We start from the raw sequence: 14,891 nt of genomic DNA, 5'->3' as shown, positions 1-14,891 counted from the left end.
GGGAGGGGTGGGGTGGGAGATGGGGGGGGTGGTGTGTTGGGGTGGGGGGGGAGTTTGTACGCGAGGTGAGCTCGGTGCCGAATAAAGTTATATCCTGTCTGTGGTCTGCCGCCTCCCGCGCTGCCCCGCGGCCTGCCGTGTGCCGCGGAGGGGCGGCCGCTGGAAGCGAAAAAAAAGGAGAAATGATCGTAATAATAATAAGCGATTCCTCATTGATCCGCCGCCCTTTCGCCAACTTTCCTCCCGGCTCTGCGGGGAAAAGCCGCGGAGAGGACGAGGAGCGTGTGCGTGCGCTGCGTGCGGTGTCGGTTCAGCGCTGGACTGCACCGATGTCGGCTGTTGGCAGCGCTGCGGGAGACGCTGTGCGGGAGGGAAAGGACTGCGCGCTGCTTCGGCCTCTGCGGGACCCTCCAGGGTGACTACAGAGTCGGGAGCCGAGCGAGTGTTTGAATGGGTTTAGTGCAGCGCGATCAGATGGAGACAGTCGTGTGAAGGGCTTCAGTTCTCTCCTGTACGAAGCAGAAAGTTTTCAGGAAGAAGATGCTTCTCTCGCGGGCAGACTGCCTTCGGATGGAGCTTTCAGGCTGAGTTTTCCTTCTCAATCTGTGGTACAGAGTGCTTTTTTTTTTTTTTCCTCTCTTTTTAAAGACTTTTTTTCCAAGCGTTTAATGAGGTGTTGCACAAACCCGAGTTCAGACAGTGACTGAACCTCCCATTGAGCAGCGATGGGGTGATGGGGCCACGCAGGCAGAACCATGCCAGGTCCCCTCCAGCACACGGTGCTGAGTGCTGCCCTGCGGGAGGAAACTTGTCTGTAAGCAGCGAGTTGGGGGGGCAGAAAAAGCCAAAAACAGCTTGTGTACATTTTTGTTGCTGTTTGAAACAACTGCTCTAACTTTTGAGAGCTCCTCGAAGAATGTGAAGTAGCTTTCATCCGAAGTGAACCACCCCATTCCCATCGTGACGGACTGAGCGCGAGGGGCAGAACCACAGTGTCAGCCTCCTCAGTGCAGCAAAAAGAAGGCAAAGTCCTAGATCTAGCTGTGAGTGGATGTCTCTCATCCCGATGGAGCTCAGCTGTTTGGGCCAACGGGAGCTTGATGCTTTTGGCTCTGATATCTTCAGAGTGAAGCTGGGAGTCCCATCATGCTGCTTGTGCCCTCCCGTGCAGGGTGCTGGCTTCCATCATCTGTCTTTCTGGGCTGACGCAGTATCCAGTTTCACAATTTTGGCCTACAACCAGAAATACCAATGGGTGTCACAGCCAAGGAATAATGGGGAGACGCTCTAAAGAACACCCCTATGCTGATCTGTTCCCTTTTCTGCAGGGCACCGTGGTGTGGATGGCTTTGGAAACCTCACCGGGGCTGTTTCTTGCCCTGGTTGGGACACCAGAGGCACCAGGCCCTGCCATAGGATAACAGCTGCTCTGTTTTTACTGAAACAAATCACACCAACCCAATCCACCGACCCATCCCAATCACAGGAGAATGTACTTCGGGTTTCCAGTCGTCAGGAGACTTTAAATTCATCTTGAGGAGGACAGGATCCACGCTGCCTTTTTACTTTCAATCAAATACGGTTGTAGGTGTGCGAAATGAGCAGACTGCATTGGCTGTGGGCTGTACCCACCTGGAGCACACTGCTCCCCTGCAGAGCACTGCCACGTGCCATTACCCTGTCCTTACTGCAGTCCCATTGGACAGCATTCACCCTTCAGATTCTGCTGCTCCATCGGTCCTGGCTACGGGTAACGAGGGCGTTAGTGACCAGGTGGAATAGCAGGAGAGCTGCAGTGTTTGCACTGGGGTTGCCTGGTGTTGTGAACTGGTAGCTTGGAGCGACCTGAGTTATTTCCACTTCTTTTTTTTTCTTTTTTTTTTTCTGCAGCCCATAGCAACTTTGCCTTTGCCAGCAAACTCCTCTCTTCTCATCCAGCAGCCCTTACTCATCGGTTCTTATTGGCGCTGTCGTTTTATGCAGCTGAACCTGTGTCCAACTGAGCACAGATGGCTGTCCCGAGGGGGGGGTCAGCACTGGGTGGTGGTGTTGAGGCTTTGGGGGACCCAGGGACCATCCCTTGGTGCTGCCCACATAACAGCCTGGGCAGCAGCTTGTGTTCCTACTCGCAGAGCAGTTCAGCTATCCTTCAACAATTGATTTATATAACTGAAATAGCTGGGGAAGTGAGAAATTTCCTTCCTCTTAGGACACAATGCCAAGGATGTCAAATCTCTTGGGAGCCCGATGATAAGAGCTGGGCTGTCCTTTGCACTTATTGACCAAGGATAAGGTGATTCATTGGAGCAGTGAAGCTCGGGGATGCCCTCAGCAGCAGCCCCCTCCCCTCTCCGAGGTGCTGGGGGCAGCTGGGGCTGTTCTGAGTGCATCTCTTGATGCTGTGCTGGGGCTGGCGTGCAGCTGGTGGGGTTTGCTGGTGGCCACCAGGGATCTGCCCCGCTCTCTGTGCTCCATAGGAGTGTTTGGCTTCGCTGTCCAGGACAGATTTCAGCCTGGAAGACGGTTTACCAACATCTGTTGACACAATTAAGCGTTCTCTTCTTCCCCAAGTGCTCCTCGTGTGCTTCTAGCCGAGGGCTTTGTGCACTCTCAGCAAGCGGCGGCTGCTGGATGAATACCTTTCCCTTGAAATCCGCCTGGAAAAAAATCAGACCAGTAATGACTGAACTCATCAATCCTAAATTTAGAAGGAGTCTAATTGATGCGCCTTGCTTTTCAGCAGGAAAGCAGGTTACGGGACTGAGCTGGTGCAGTTCTGTGGGGGAAGAGAGTGCCCTCCTGGAGCTGCGCTCCGACTCAGGGGACGAGGCTGCTGCTCTCTACATGCTGATAATAAGCATTGCAGGAGGAACAACGTTGATAAATGCTTACAGCAAACATGGCGTAAGGCTCAGATAATCCTCCCGAAGACGCAGAGGTCTGCAGTGTGCAGAGTACTCCAGCGAGTGTCCACCCAATGTCACCTGGATCAGCAGAACCCTCCTGTGCCTTCTGACCCCCCTGGCTGCCCATCAGCGTGCTTGTGATGGAGGGGCTGTGCTGGAGCCTCACATACACACAGCCCAGTGGCAAAGGGTGGGAGTGTTGGGCGTGCTTTTGGCTCAGCCCTGGCTGGGCAGCGCGTTCCCACCCGATGAGCAGCGTGGGTTAGCAGCAGTCACCCCCTGGAATCACAGTGACCACCTCCCACCGTTTCCAGGACGCTTTGGTGGATGGATGCAGATCCCGCTTAAAAATCCTCCTCAGCTCTTCTGGTTTCGAATCGAAGCCTCGCAAACGTATAACTCAGCCAGGCTGCTCTCGGTGTGGCTGCCAGGATCGAATCGGGAGCATCTCTGGTGCAGGTCCTGCAGTCGGTGACGCAGCCCTGTGCAGGAGCAGCTCAGTGAGAGGCCAAGTTGTAATCGTGGCATCTGCAGCCCTGTGCAGCTGTCACTGTGCTCCTTATCTCCTGCAGGAGTTAACCATTTCAGCCACCAGCACGGTCCCCTCGAGGATGAAAGATGAAAGCTGTTTCTCTAGGAAATGGGATAGCTACAAACAGCGCTTTGAGAGTCTGGTTCTCTTCCAGAACCCATGAAAGCCATTTGTTATTGAGGTCACACTTAGATTTACCCCATGATCTCTAATTCGGGGGGGGGGGGGGGGTGTGGTAAAGACCAAACTGCAGTTCGGGGGGGGGAGGGGGGGCTCACGTCCTGCTGGCTGCGGGTGTGACAGCAGCAGGCCTGGATGGGAAACGTTCCTGTGAACGTGGAGGGTTTGGTACCATCGTCAGGAGGAGCAGCTCGCTGTAGCTGTGCTGATCTGTGCTCCTGCTTCGCACAGGACCTGGAAAGCCAATCGTGGCACGGGAACGCTGCGGAGTTTTCTGCAACTAGTGAATTCATCTGTTAATCGGGGTCAAGTTCTGATGGGCCACGTGACGGCCATCGGTAAACACGCGAGAGGTGGCTGTTCACAGCCGGCCCTCCGTGATGGCCCGCGGGGCTGAGTGCCAGCAGAGCTGTGCCCGGGCTGCAGAGCCCGAGTGGGGATGCCAGCCCGGCACGTCCTCTGCCCGCTCTTCAAACAAGAGCGGTGCCGGGCAGACTTTGTTCTCTGCCGCTTCGGAGCTAAATCGATAGTCCATGAAGCACTCATTGAATTGGAGCAGAGCTGCTGATCTGTGTCCCCCCCCCTCTGCCCGTGGGGTGCTCGTTAGAGCCAGGTCAGCTCGTGCCACGCTGAAGGCTCCATCTCCAGCCCTGCACGGCGTATCCGCTGCTTTCCCAGTCCCTGATCTTCAGTTTATTTTTTTGCCAGGCCGGAAAAGGTGAATTTTCATTTCATTTCGGGGCCGTTCCCCTCAGTGCGTGGCTCGGGGTGCTGTGTTGGGTGGTGGGCACAGCGTGCAGGGCCCCATGTGCCCACGGTCCTCCATCAGCACACAGGTCCCTGTGCCACCTCGCCGTGCTCCTGAGCTGCTTTCCACAGCTCTGCCTCGAGCAGCCGTGCAGGAACAGAGCTCCAGCAGAAAATAAGTCAAAAGGGAGTTTTCTTGGTCTCCAGTCTATGGAATTCCTTTCATTCTTAGCATAAGCCATCTTAAAATTGTGCTCCTGCGATCTCTAGCACTGCTTACAGTTTATCCTTCTTTTTCCCTTTAACTGTTTAAGGATACAGTAGGTAACTTAGAAACCCCTGCCCAGCGACACACATTCCCTGTGGGATCTCTGCTTCTCAGGGACACGGACACGGTGGTGCTCAGTGTGGGTGCTCTGACTGTGGGATCCCATGGACATCAGACGGCCCCGGTGCTGTGCCAGCATAACTGCGCAGTGCTGAGCCCCACAACCTGCTCAGCCTGTTCTGCACGCTGTGCTAGCATGTTCCCATGTGCCCTGCTCCTCGCTGGTTGTAGGGAGATGACCCACTCTTCCCGATCCAGCGTGGGTTTCACTTCTTGTTCTCCTTTGGCCTGGTGTGCATCGTCTCGAATGCAAGCGAAGGTTTACAGAATCAAAGAGTGGCCCGGGTTGGAAGGGACCTCAAGGATGATGAATCCTCCCAGGCAGGGCCACCAACCTCCCCATTTCATACCAGACCAGATTGCTCAGGGCCCCATCCAGTCCAGCCTCGAACACCTCCAGGGACGGGGCACCCACAGCCTCTGCAGCCCGTCCCAGCCCCTCACCGCTCATAGTGAAGAACTTCCCCTGACATCCAACCTAAATCTTCCCTCTCTCAACTTCAGACCATTTCCCCTCACCCTGCTGTTCTCTACCCTTTCCGAGAGCTGACTCTTTCTCCTGTTTATAGGCTCCTTTAGGTCCTGGAAGGCTGCAATGAGGTCACCCCACAGCCTTCTTTTCTCCAGGCTGAACAAGCCCAGCTCCCTCAGCCTGTCTTCATAGGGGAGGTGCTCCAGCCCTCTGAGCATCTTTGTGCCCTTCCTCTGGACCCTCTCCTACAGCTCTGTGTCTTTCTTGAACCGGGGACTCCAGACCTGGACACAGTGCTCCTGATGGGGCCTCACAAGAGCAGAGAGGGACAATCCCCTCCCTGTCCCTGCTGGCCACTCCTCTCCTGATGGAGCCCAGGATAGCGTTTGCTTTCCGAGCTGCAGGAGCACACTGCTGGCTCACGTTCTGTTTTTCACCCCTCAGGACCCCCAGCTCCTTCTCTGCAGGGCTGCTCTCAAGGACTGCTCCTTCCAGTCCTTATCAGTGCCTGGGATTCCTGCAGCCCAAGTGCAGAACCTTGCACGTTGCTGTGCCGGACCTCATTAGGTTCACCCGGGCCCACCTTTTAAGTCTGTTGAGGTCCCTCTGAACAGCATCCCTTCCTCCCACCGTGTGAGCCGCGCTGCTCAGCTTGGTGCCATCAGCAAACGTGCTGAGGGTGCACTCGATTCCGTCATCAATGTCATTGATGTTAAAGATCACCGGTCCCCGGACAGACCCCTGGGGTTGCTATGTTTAATCCCAGCCTTGTCCTCTTGGACACACCACAGCACCAAGCTGTGCTCTTGTTGCAGCAGCTTCAGCTCTCCGGTGCTGCCCGACGTGCAGCAAACATCTGTGGAAGCGCCGCTGTTTGCTCACATTGGATTTTCATTTGAACAGAGTATTTAATTCAGACTAAAATCCAATAACGTTAATAACGTAACATCACCAACTGTAATAAGAGTGCCCAATCTGGGGGGGCTCAGAGCCCCAGAAGGAGAACCCCCGTCCAGAGCAGCGCCGGCAGTGCTCTCGTGGAGGTCAGTGCTGTTTGCACGCGGTTCAGACCCACGGAGGGTCAGCTTTGGTTGGTGGTTTTTTCGGAGCAGCCGTTCAGAGCTGTGTGACCGTCACTCCTTTGCAAGGAGTTCCCAGCTCACAGCGTTGGTGTCTCGCTCGGTTCCCATTGCAACAACACCGGCTCGCGCCTTCGTTAGGTAATTAGCACGGTGTCGCTGCTGGCTCCTTAATGAGGAGCCCCTCCCGGTGCAGGTGCAGCGCCGTGTCCCAGTGCGGCCGCAGCAGCCGCTCCTGAGCCCGCGCTGTAACGCCGTTACTGCAGGAGCTCCTGCTGGATGTTTGAAGCAGAGACGCGCTCTCTGCATTCAGCTCTGAGCGTCGCTGCGGGGGCTGGCTGCCTTAGTGGGGCTGCTCCCAGCATGGGTGTGGGGTTTGTGCTGCGGCCCAGGGCTGTGTGGCGGCGTTGGGTGCATCCTGAGGGTGCTGGGGTGCCCCGGGGGCAGCAGGAGGTGCTCTGTCCCGCACCGGTGCTCCGTGTTGCCTGCAGAGGCCGTCTGCCCACCCATGGTGAGGGGCTGGTGGCCGTTTGTATGGGAAAAAAGCATCGGGTGGGTTGGGGCCGGGTGCTGACCCTGAGGCAGCGCTGCAGCTCTGAGATCTGTTGTGCTTGAATACAGTGTCTATTAATGAGAGGCAGAGCAGGGACCCCGTATCTTCACAGGACCTACAGATGTCTTCAGCCTCAGAGTTATTACATTCGAAAGAACGTTGCTGATTATTCTGCCCTTTAATTGCTTTCCATTGGTCTGGAAAGGTGTGGGCAAGGGAGCACGGGCATGGGCCCGGTGGAAAGCTGCTTTGGGGTGACCTCCCTCCCTGCTCTAACCTCACGCTTCAGCTGGGTTTCAGGAAACGAGCCCAAAGCCTCGTCCTTCTGGAGAGCAGGGAGCACTCCGCAGTGCTGCTGAAGTTAGCCCGAGCTGCTGGAGCCGGGGAACGGGACGCGCTCGTGCCGAGGGCTTGGGAGGTGCAGCCCCTACACGGGATGAGCAGTGCGGGGCTGTCCCGAGCTCTGACCGGTGCCGCAGCTCCGCGAGCCCGGCTGCGGAAAGTCCCTCCGAGGGCCGAGGGTTTCCTGCCAGGAGGAGGAGGAAGGAAGGGGATGTACGGGCGCTGCTCTCCTGCCCGCAGCCCCGAGTTCCGGCTCTCCCCGTGCCCCCGCGATCCTCAACCGCGAGCACGCGGCGGCAGCTCCGAGCGCTCCTCCTCCCGTCCCCGGGCCCGGTGCGACGCGGGACCCCCCCCTCCCCCCGGCAGCGCCGAACAATGCCGCGGTGCCGCCGCCAGCAGCCCCCGCCGCTCCACGTGGCCCCGGGCGGCCGCAGCGCGGCGCCCCCCGCCCGCGCCGCAGCCAATCGCCGCCCTCCTGCCATGTGCCGCGACCCCTCCGGCCAATGGCGCCCCGGGTCACAGACCTGCTCCACCATTGCCCGGAAGCGGCGCGGGGCCGCGCTGCCGCCGCTCCTCCCGGCCCCGCCGCGCTCCGGGCCCCGCCGCGCGCATGCTCCGCCGAGTGACGCCGCGACTCCATGTGTGAGAAGCGCATTATTTGGCACGGGGGAGCCGCGGCCGACAGCCTGCACCGGGGAGAGCCCGCGGCGGCGGCGGCGGAGGAGCGGGGGAAGAGGAGGAGGAGGAGGAAAGGGCGGCGCGGAGCGGAGCGGGGCAGAGCCGGCGGGGAGCGGCGGGACGCGGCGCGGCTGTAAGTGCCCGAGTGAAAAGTTCTCGTCGGGCGCATTGTCTGCGGGAGGAGCGGCGGGGGCCGGGCCGGGCCGGGCCGGGGGCGGCACGGGGTCCCGTAGCGTTCAGCCCGAGCGCGGGGCTCCGTCGCCCCGGGGTACGGTCGGCTTTGTTCGGCGCTCGGAGTGCGGCCCGCGGCGCTCCGGGTTCGCAAAGTTGGTGTGGGCTTTTCGCCGTGCCCGCTTCCTCCTCTTCGTCGGGGTTGGCAGCGCCCCGGCCCCGCGCGGGGCTCGCGCCGGGGTGGGGGTGGTGCGAGCGGCCGCCCCAGGCAGCCCCCGTCGTGGCACCGGGGCCGGCGGGCGGCCGGGAGGGCCGTGTCACAATAAGAGTCCCCGTTCCTCCCCCCCCCCACTCAAGGTGCGCCGGGGCCGCGCTGCCCGGAGGGGCGCTCCGCTGCCGCCTGCCGGGAACGCCGGGACAGCGCGGGGTGCGGGGGGGGGGGCTCGGCCGGGGGCCGCTCCGGGCGGTGCGGGGGGCGGTGCGGGGGCAGCGGGGCGGCCCCGGGGCGGGGGCACAGCCCGGTGCGCTCTGCGTTGCGTGACTGCGTGCGGGAGAGCCCCGGCCCTGCTCGAGTGGGCACCGCCTGAAGCTGCGCAGTATCGCGCGGCGTTCTCGGTCGCGCGGCCCCGAAGTTGGGATGTGCGCTCCTGCCGCCCCACGGCGTCTGCTCGCGGCTCCGTTTCAGATGCCTCCGCTTCAGGTTTTGCTTTCGCTTGTCCCTTTCTGTCTGCCCCGCGCTGCTGCGGGCTGACCGGGCTGCGGTGCCACGTTCCCTCGTGGACCGACCCGCGGGCACGGCCCCGGCTCCTCCCGTGCGTGCCCGACTTCCCTGCCCTGCTCCCTCCTCCGGCTGCAGCGGCGGCGGAGCTGCTCGCAGGGAGTGTTACACAGGAAGTGAAAACTGGAGAGGGCCCTTTGGGAATCTGTGACTGCTGGCACACCGGAGCAGGCAGGAGCCGGGAGTGCATCCCTCCCTGCTCCCAAACTGCTGAGCACCTCTCAAGCCCCAGGAGAGCAGCACAGGGAAGCTGGAGCCCAGCGGATGCGTGGTCAGCGGAGAGCACGAGGTGGGAGAGGACCAGGAACAGAGATGGTAAAAGTAAGAAATAAGAGGGATGATGCGTGGCACGTTGTGTGTGTGTACTGCGTGGGGTCTTTGAGATGGAGGCATCCCTGAAGGTGGCATCACAGTGGCACCTTATGGCACTAGGAGCCCACTCTGGTGGCACAGAGCCCCGTGCTGCTGCATTGTGCTGAGGGGCTGTGTCCCTGCAGAGCACTGCCTCCCATGCAGCCCTACTCCTGCGCTGGGAACTGCTCTGCTTCTCAGTGTGTTGGTGTGAGAAGGGCTGAGTCCTGTGCCTGAAGGGAGGGACACCAGGATGGGTCCTGCTGGGAAGGAGCACTGTGTATCCGTGCTGCAGATGTTCCCTGTGCTCAGAGGTGGGAGTGCAGTGTTACGTGGCCGTGGGGTTACACCGATGGGCGGTGATGCGGCGATGCCAGCTCGGCTGCAGTGTCACTATGCTAATACAGGAACTTAATATAGCTGCACTGTGACTTTCTGTAGTAATTACAGGCTGGTAGGCATACAGGGAGCTGCTCAGAACTGTTGGTGTAAACTCAGGTGGTGTTCCTGTGCTGTGTGATGGTTTCGGGGCACTGTGGGGCTGTGGTTCTGTCTGCACCACCTGTGCTGTGCTGGGAGGGGGGCAGAGGAGAGCACTTGGGGTAAATCTAAAGGCAGCTGACTTCTGGCATCCCTCAGGTAGCTGGGAGCATGTAGGAAATGAAGCTTAAAGCTCCTTTGGGTGTTGAAGGACCGCCTCGTTCAGACCTGCTGAGAGAGGTCAGAGCTCCTGTGTGGCCATGGAGGTTTTCCTGCTGGAGGGAGGTGCTGCCCAAGCAGTGCAAGGCAGAGGGAGGTTGGAAAGAAAGTATGCAGTGTGTGTTTCTGTGTTGGACTGACATACACACGCAGAGCTCTCGTATGACGTGAAAGAAAAAGCAGTACTGCTCCTCTTCACAGAACAACCAGCGCTATGGAGAGCTCTGGGATGGGTGCTCATCAAATTCCAGTCCCCTGTTTGGTCATTATTGGAGTAATGTAGAACTTTGTGGACGCTGTGGTACCTGGAAATACGATGGACTTATTCTTGGACGTGGGGAAGTACTGTTTGCTGTTGTGTTACCACACTCGTGTGTGTGGCATTGCAGTGGGCACGTGGAGTTGTGTTGGTTTGGGAACAGGAGGGGGCAGGAACATGGGATTTAGGAGCTGGACAGCCCCAGGAGGCTCACAGGCATGTTCTTCTTGCAAGAAGTTATTAATGTGATATTTCCTCCACGCTCAGAGTGCCCCATGTGCATCAGTGTCACTGCCAGCTGAACCCTGTGCCCACGTTCAGGTGGGGAAACCACGAGTGAGTGGCCTGAGGCTGGTGCTGTGGGATCGTGTCCGAGCAAAGGTTAGGCTTACTGACGTGCAGTTTCCTATGCTGGCTTTCGGTTGTTCAGCACTTCTCCTTCCCCCGCCCTCTCCAGACCACGGGATTGCTGGTGGTGCTGCCTGGCACTGCTCCTGGTGTCGGCCTCCCAACACTGGCACGTGTCTGTGCCCCCTGTTCAGCATCACCTGGGGGCTGTGGCTGGGATGGGGCAGGAAGGAATCCTCCCAGACAGCTTTCCTATGTCTTAATTACAGACTGCCTCTTCCTTCTGCTGGGGCTCCTGAGCCTGCAGCCTGCTGTGCTGCTGGTGGCTCCTCCTCTGAGCAGACAGGGCTGGAGAGCAGTGCTGTGGCTTGGTGGGCACAGCTCTTTAAGCAACCATGAGTATTTTGAGGGACAAAAGTGAGGTTAGGCTGTTTGGATTGTATGGGACAAAAGTAAAGCGTAGCAAGTTTCGCGCATCCCTAGCTTCCACGTGGTGATTCTTAAGCAGAGATGTTGGAGTACAGCTGTCCTTTTGTCACTCTGAAATGGGTTAGGGAAGGAGAAGCTCTGACCAGGTGCAGCTGTAGCAGCGCCTGTTCTGTTCCTCCTCAGCTCCAATATCACCAACCTCCCCAGGGTTGCATCCTGAGCTGTGCACAGCTGAGGGCTGCTGAGTAATGTGCTCTCCTTCTCACCTGTGCTTCTCTGGAGGAGAAGTTTTGCATTGCCCCTGATAAGTCCCTCCAGCATCTCCGTGCTGTGGCTGTCCCATCTGCTGAGTGCACGCAGCATGTACCACAGAGACCTGCAAAACCATTTCCCTCGGTCTTGAAGTGAAGGAGTGCAGTGATGGATGTGTAGGAGGTGCAGGCAGGATGCTTCCCTTCTCTGTTAGACTGTTAGTTCCCCAGAATAAGGAAGAGGTTTGCAGTGGGGTCTTTGCACTGGATGCGGGAAGGGAAGGAGTGCAGGCTCATTTTGCAGCTTCCCAATGGGGAAAAGATACAGCTTTGATTGTGTTTTCAGTTGGTCTTGGCATTGATTTGGTCGTGGCCTGCCTAATTCTCTGTGGGGTACAAATGCACACTTCTGGTGTGCGTGGGACTGTAGGTGTTAACGTTCAGGAAAACACATCTTCAGTTCAGTGGGACACTCCTAACAGCAGCACCTGGTGAGCCTGCTGCTTCCCCCAAGGGAAGGGGCTCTGCCACTGCTGGCTGCAGACCCTGCTGCTCTGCCCTGGGTGGTGATGCTGTAGCTGACACATTGGCAGTGTTTCCTTGTAGCAGCTCCGAGCTGCCCAGCACACAGCTGGAACAGAGCACACGAGGCCCAGGTGGGTCCCTGATAAACAGGGAGAGCAACAAAGCCACTGCTGCCACTGCTCCGCACGTCCCAAGGTGGACAGTAGTGGTTTTTTTTTGCTCAGCTTGATTTATGCTACAAGTGTGGAAGACCTTGGAGATGTTAAAGATCCCATTTACTGCCTAATGTGAGGTTTCATACTCATGGTTATTTACCTATTGCTGGAGGAGGACTTCCTTGCTGCAGCCCGTCAGCCGTGCCCGGCCGCTCATTTGCTGGTGCAGCCACGTGGTCCCAAGCTTTGAAATGCTCACAAGAATTAGAGGAAGTAAACTGAAGGCATTCATATTTAATAGGATCTGAGAAAACCCTGTCTGCAGCAGCATTGGGTGTCTGCACATCCCTGGCGTGGCTGTACGTACAGATGTGCTGAGCAGCTCGGGTGTGCTCACAGCACAGAGGCACAGTTTTGGCTTTTTGTTGCACAACAGCGAAACTATCTGTGCTCAGTGCAGGTGTGATGCTCTATGGGATGCTGCTGCATGTGTGCTGCTAGGTTTTATTTTACAGGTGTATAGATGCAGCCTTTGTTTTGGGGTGGCAGCCTGTTGTAAGTAGTGGAGAACAGAGAGCAGAACTTGTTGCTTCCATTGGTGTCTGGAAGGTGCCTGGGTTGTGTTGAGTGGGTCCGAGGGCAGCACTGTCATCTGTGGGCCATGCACGTGACGGTCCTTAATGAGTGTGTGGAGTACTTGGTGGCTCTGATATTCTCTTAAATCCCAAAGCAGGTGGACTTGCATCTTTTTAGGCAGATGTTCTGAGCTTCGTGGCAGCACAGTGAGGTCGAGGAGTGCCCTTCTGGGTTGTGGCTGCAGACTGTGCTTGCGTTGAAGGTATTGGCAATGATTCTGCTGCTGCAAGACTGTCCAGAGAGGGATGGATTCATTTCATTTTGTCAGACCAAAACCGGTTTAAACCCGGAGACAATGGCTTAATAATGGCCAGAACTTAAGCAGTAGAAGTGGTTTAGAGAACAAAGGCAGCTGGAGGGCTGCTCGGTCACTGGTGCTCGAGAGCTGCGGCGATGATGAAGTCAGAAGAAGTAGCTGAAGATGACTCCTTTTAATATTGCACGTCATTGATCCCTGAGGAGACTCAGGCACGTCCTTGGTGGGAATATTCCCTTTGCAGGGTGCTCCTTGCAGCTCTCACACCTCTGGTTGCTCTCTGCCCTCACGCTCTTGTGGCAGCCATCCATTGTGTCACACCGTGGAGCGGAGTAACAGCATCTAACTCGGATCTCACGCATCCCATTTCCCTTCTGCACGTGGTGCTCCACAGCACACAGATGGTTTGCTGCTCAGGACAAGCCCTCGGTCCCACGGGCACAGTGACAGCACCGCTTCCTGTGGCCGTGGGGCGGGGGCAGAGCACCCCACGCTCCCCCCCACGGTGCCATGGGGGGGGATGTGGGAGCACAGGTGGGTGCTGCTGTGCACAGGGCTGCTGCCATAATGTCTGGGGTGGCTGTGCTGCTTCCCCCGTCAATAGGTGTGGCTGCTGGGCTCCTGCCAAGCTGCCATTTCGTTCCCTTATTTGGATTGCTGAGCAGTGTCATGCTCCACGCACACCCTCAGCTTGGTTTTTAAATAATACAGGCAGGGAAGCAAAGATTGCTGCGACAGAATGATTAGCTTATGGGTTATTAACACACTCCTACCACTGAGATGAAGAGCGTGTCGTTGGTGGAGGACGGTACCTCGAGCTCCAAAAAGAAAGAAGAAAAATCCTCCTGTAACACCTCCGGGGGTGATGCTGGATGAAGCCAGGTGGGCACGGAAGGGATTATCCTGGAGAGGAGGAAGACCCCGCTGTGAAGCAGAGGATGGTGGCAGTGTCACCTTGCCACCCTCGGAGCTGTCAGGCACGAAGTGAGTGGGGCGATGCCTTCGTGTCCCCCTTCTCTTTGATATTCTGCCAAGCTGTTCCTCGCAGTGCATAGAGAAGAGACCCCCCCCTCCTCCTCTGCCAGCAGTGTGGCACACATTGCACCCGGAAGGCAGAGGGGGCTCGGATCAGGCATGGCACTGCGGTGACACCGAGGTGCAGCAGCCTGGGACTGAGAGCAGTCCAAGCACGTTGGCACTTTGGTCTGAAAGCACCAACTTTTGGTTTCGAGTGGTGTCCAGGGGCTCAGCTTGGAGCATGCTGCCCGCTCTGGAGGGGGGACATGCTGCTTGTGGATCCCTGCACGTGCTTCCATGGGACTCAATGGAGCCCCTTCTGCTGGGACTTGTCAAAGCCAGAGCTGCTCCGGCCGAGTTTCACTTCCCACTGTTAACCACTTAAGTGCCTGCTTCCCACGGGAATCCCTGCAGTGCTGCTTTACCAAGAACCCCTCCGAAACATCTCAACCCTTCTTCCTCAGCACTGCGTGCCGTGGGGATGGGGTGCTGGAGCTGAGGGTGCTCAGAGCTCCGTCTCTGCAGGGCAGAGCTGCAGCATCCCGTGGCAGGGAAGCAGTTAAACAGCTCCTCGTGTCCTCGTAAGATGAAAACTATTTTAGTCCCATGACAGGAGCACGATGGGAGTTTAATGCTACGGTTTGTTAAAAATGGAGGCAGGCAGGAGCCCCAGCTCAGCTCAGACTTCCCCTGTCCGGATCACTTTGGAAGGAGTGATTCCTGCTCGCTCCTCCTTTTCCTTCCCCCCTCTCTGCCTTTCTTTTTTCCCAGCAGTGTCACAACTTGTGGCAGTGTCACAGTTAATAATGAGTGCAGGAGCTCATCGCTTGCGATGGCTTTTTGGAGGTTTTGGTGTCTGTGTCCCAGCCAGGTGTGGATGCACTGCAGCACTGCTGGATCCGAGCAGGGGCCCTGAAGTAGCTGTAACGATGGTTTTCAATGGGCTACTAATTAGAAAAGTATTGGACTAATAGGATGAGCTATAATTAGCAAGACCTGCCCTCTAGATAGCTAATCAAGACCCAGAATGCAGTTGCATATCCATTCATTAAGTTCCTCTCCCTGCAATTTTGTAGCATGTTTAACCCATTGGAAACTGTGGGTGCTGCAAAGGGCACAGCACAGGGCAGTGCCCCCCA

The 14,891-nt window shown here is 57.6% G+C and overlaps 1 protein-coding gene across 4 annotated transcripts in view; it reads left to right on the top strand.

The window, feature by feature from the left end:
- GATAD2A (GATA zinc finger domain containing 2A) overlaps positions 1–14,891 on the top strand; it is a 38,295-nt gene that overhangs the window by 828 nt on the left and 22,576 nt on the right. Inside the window, exon 1 of one of the 4 annotated variants that reach the window (XM_065748703.1) lies at positions 7,934–8,010. The exons of 2 other annotated variants lie outside the window; for them this stretch is intronic. The gene's annotated coding sequence lies outside the window, so the exon portion shown is untranslated. Of the gene's footprint in view, positions 1–7,933; positions 8,011–14,891 lie in introns of those variants that run through there. One more of the 4 variants, XM_065748707.1, reaches the window with a different exon arrangement.

This window comes from Cyrtonyx montezumae, unplaced genomic scaffold (assembly GCF_038088225.1).
Source record: "Cyrtonyx montezumae isolate F1298 unplaced genomic scaffold, pur_monq_1.0 scaffold_51, whole genome shotgun sequence".
In the NCBI taxonomy this organism is placed as follows: domain Eukaryota; kingdom Metazoa; phylum Chordata; class Aves; order Galliformes; family Odontophoridae; genus Cyrtonyx; species Cyrtonyx montezumae.
This window is presented reverse-complemented; position numbering and strand designations above follow the sequence as displayed.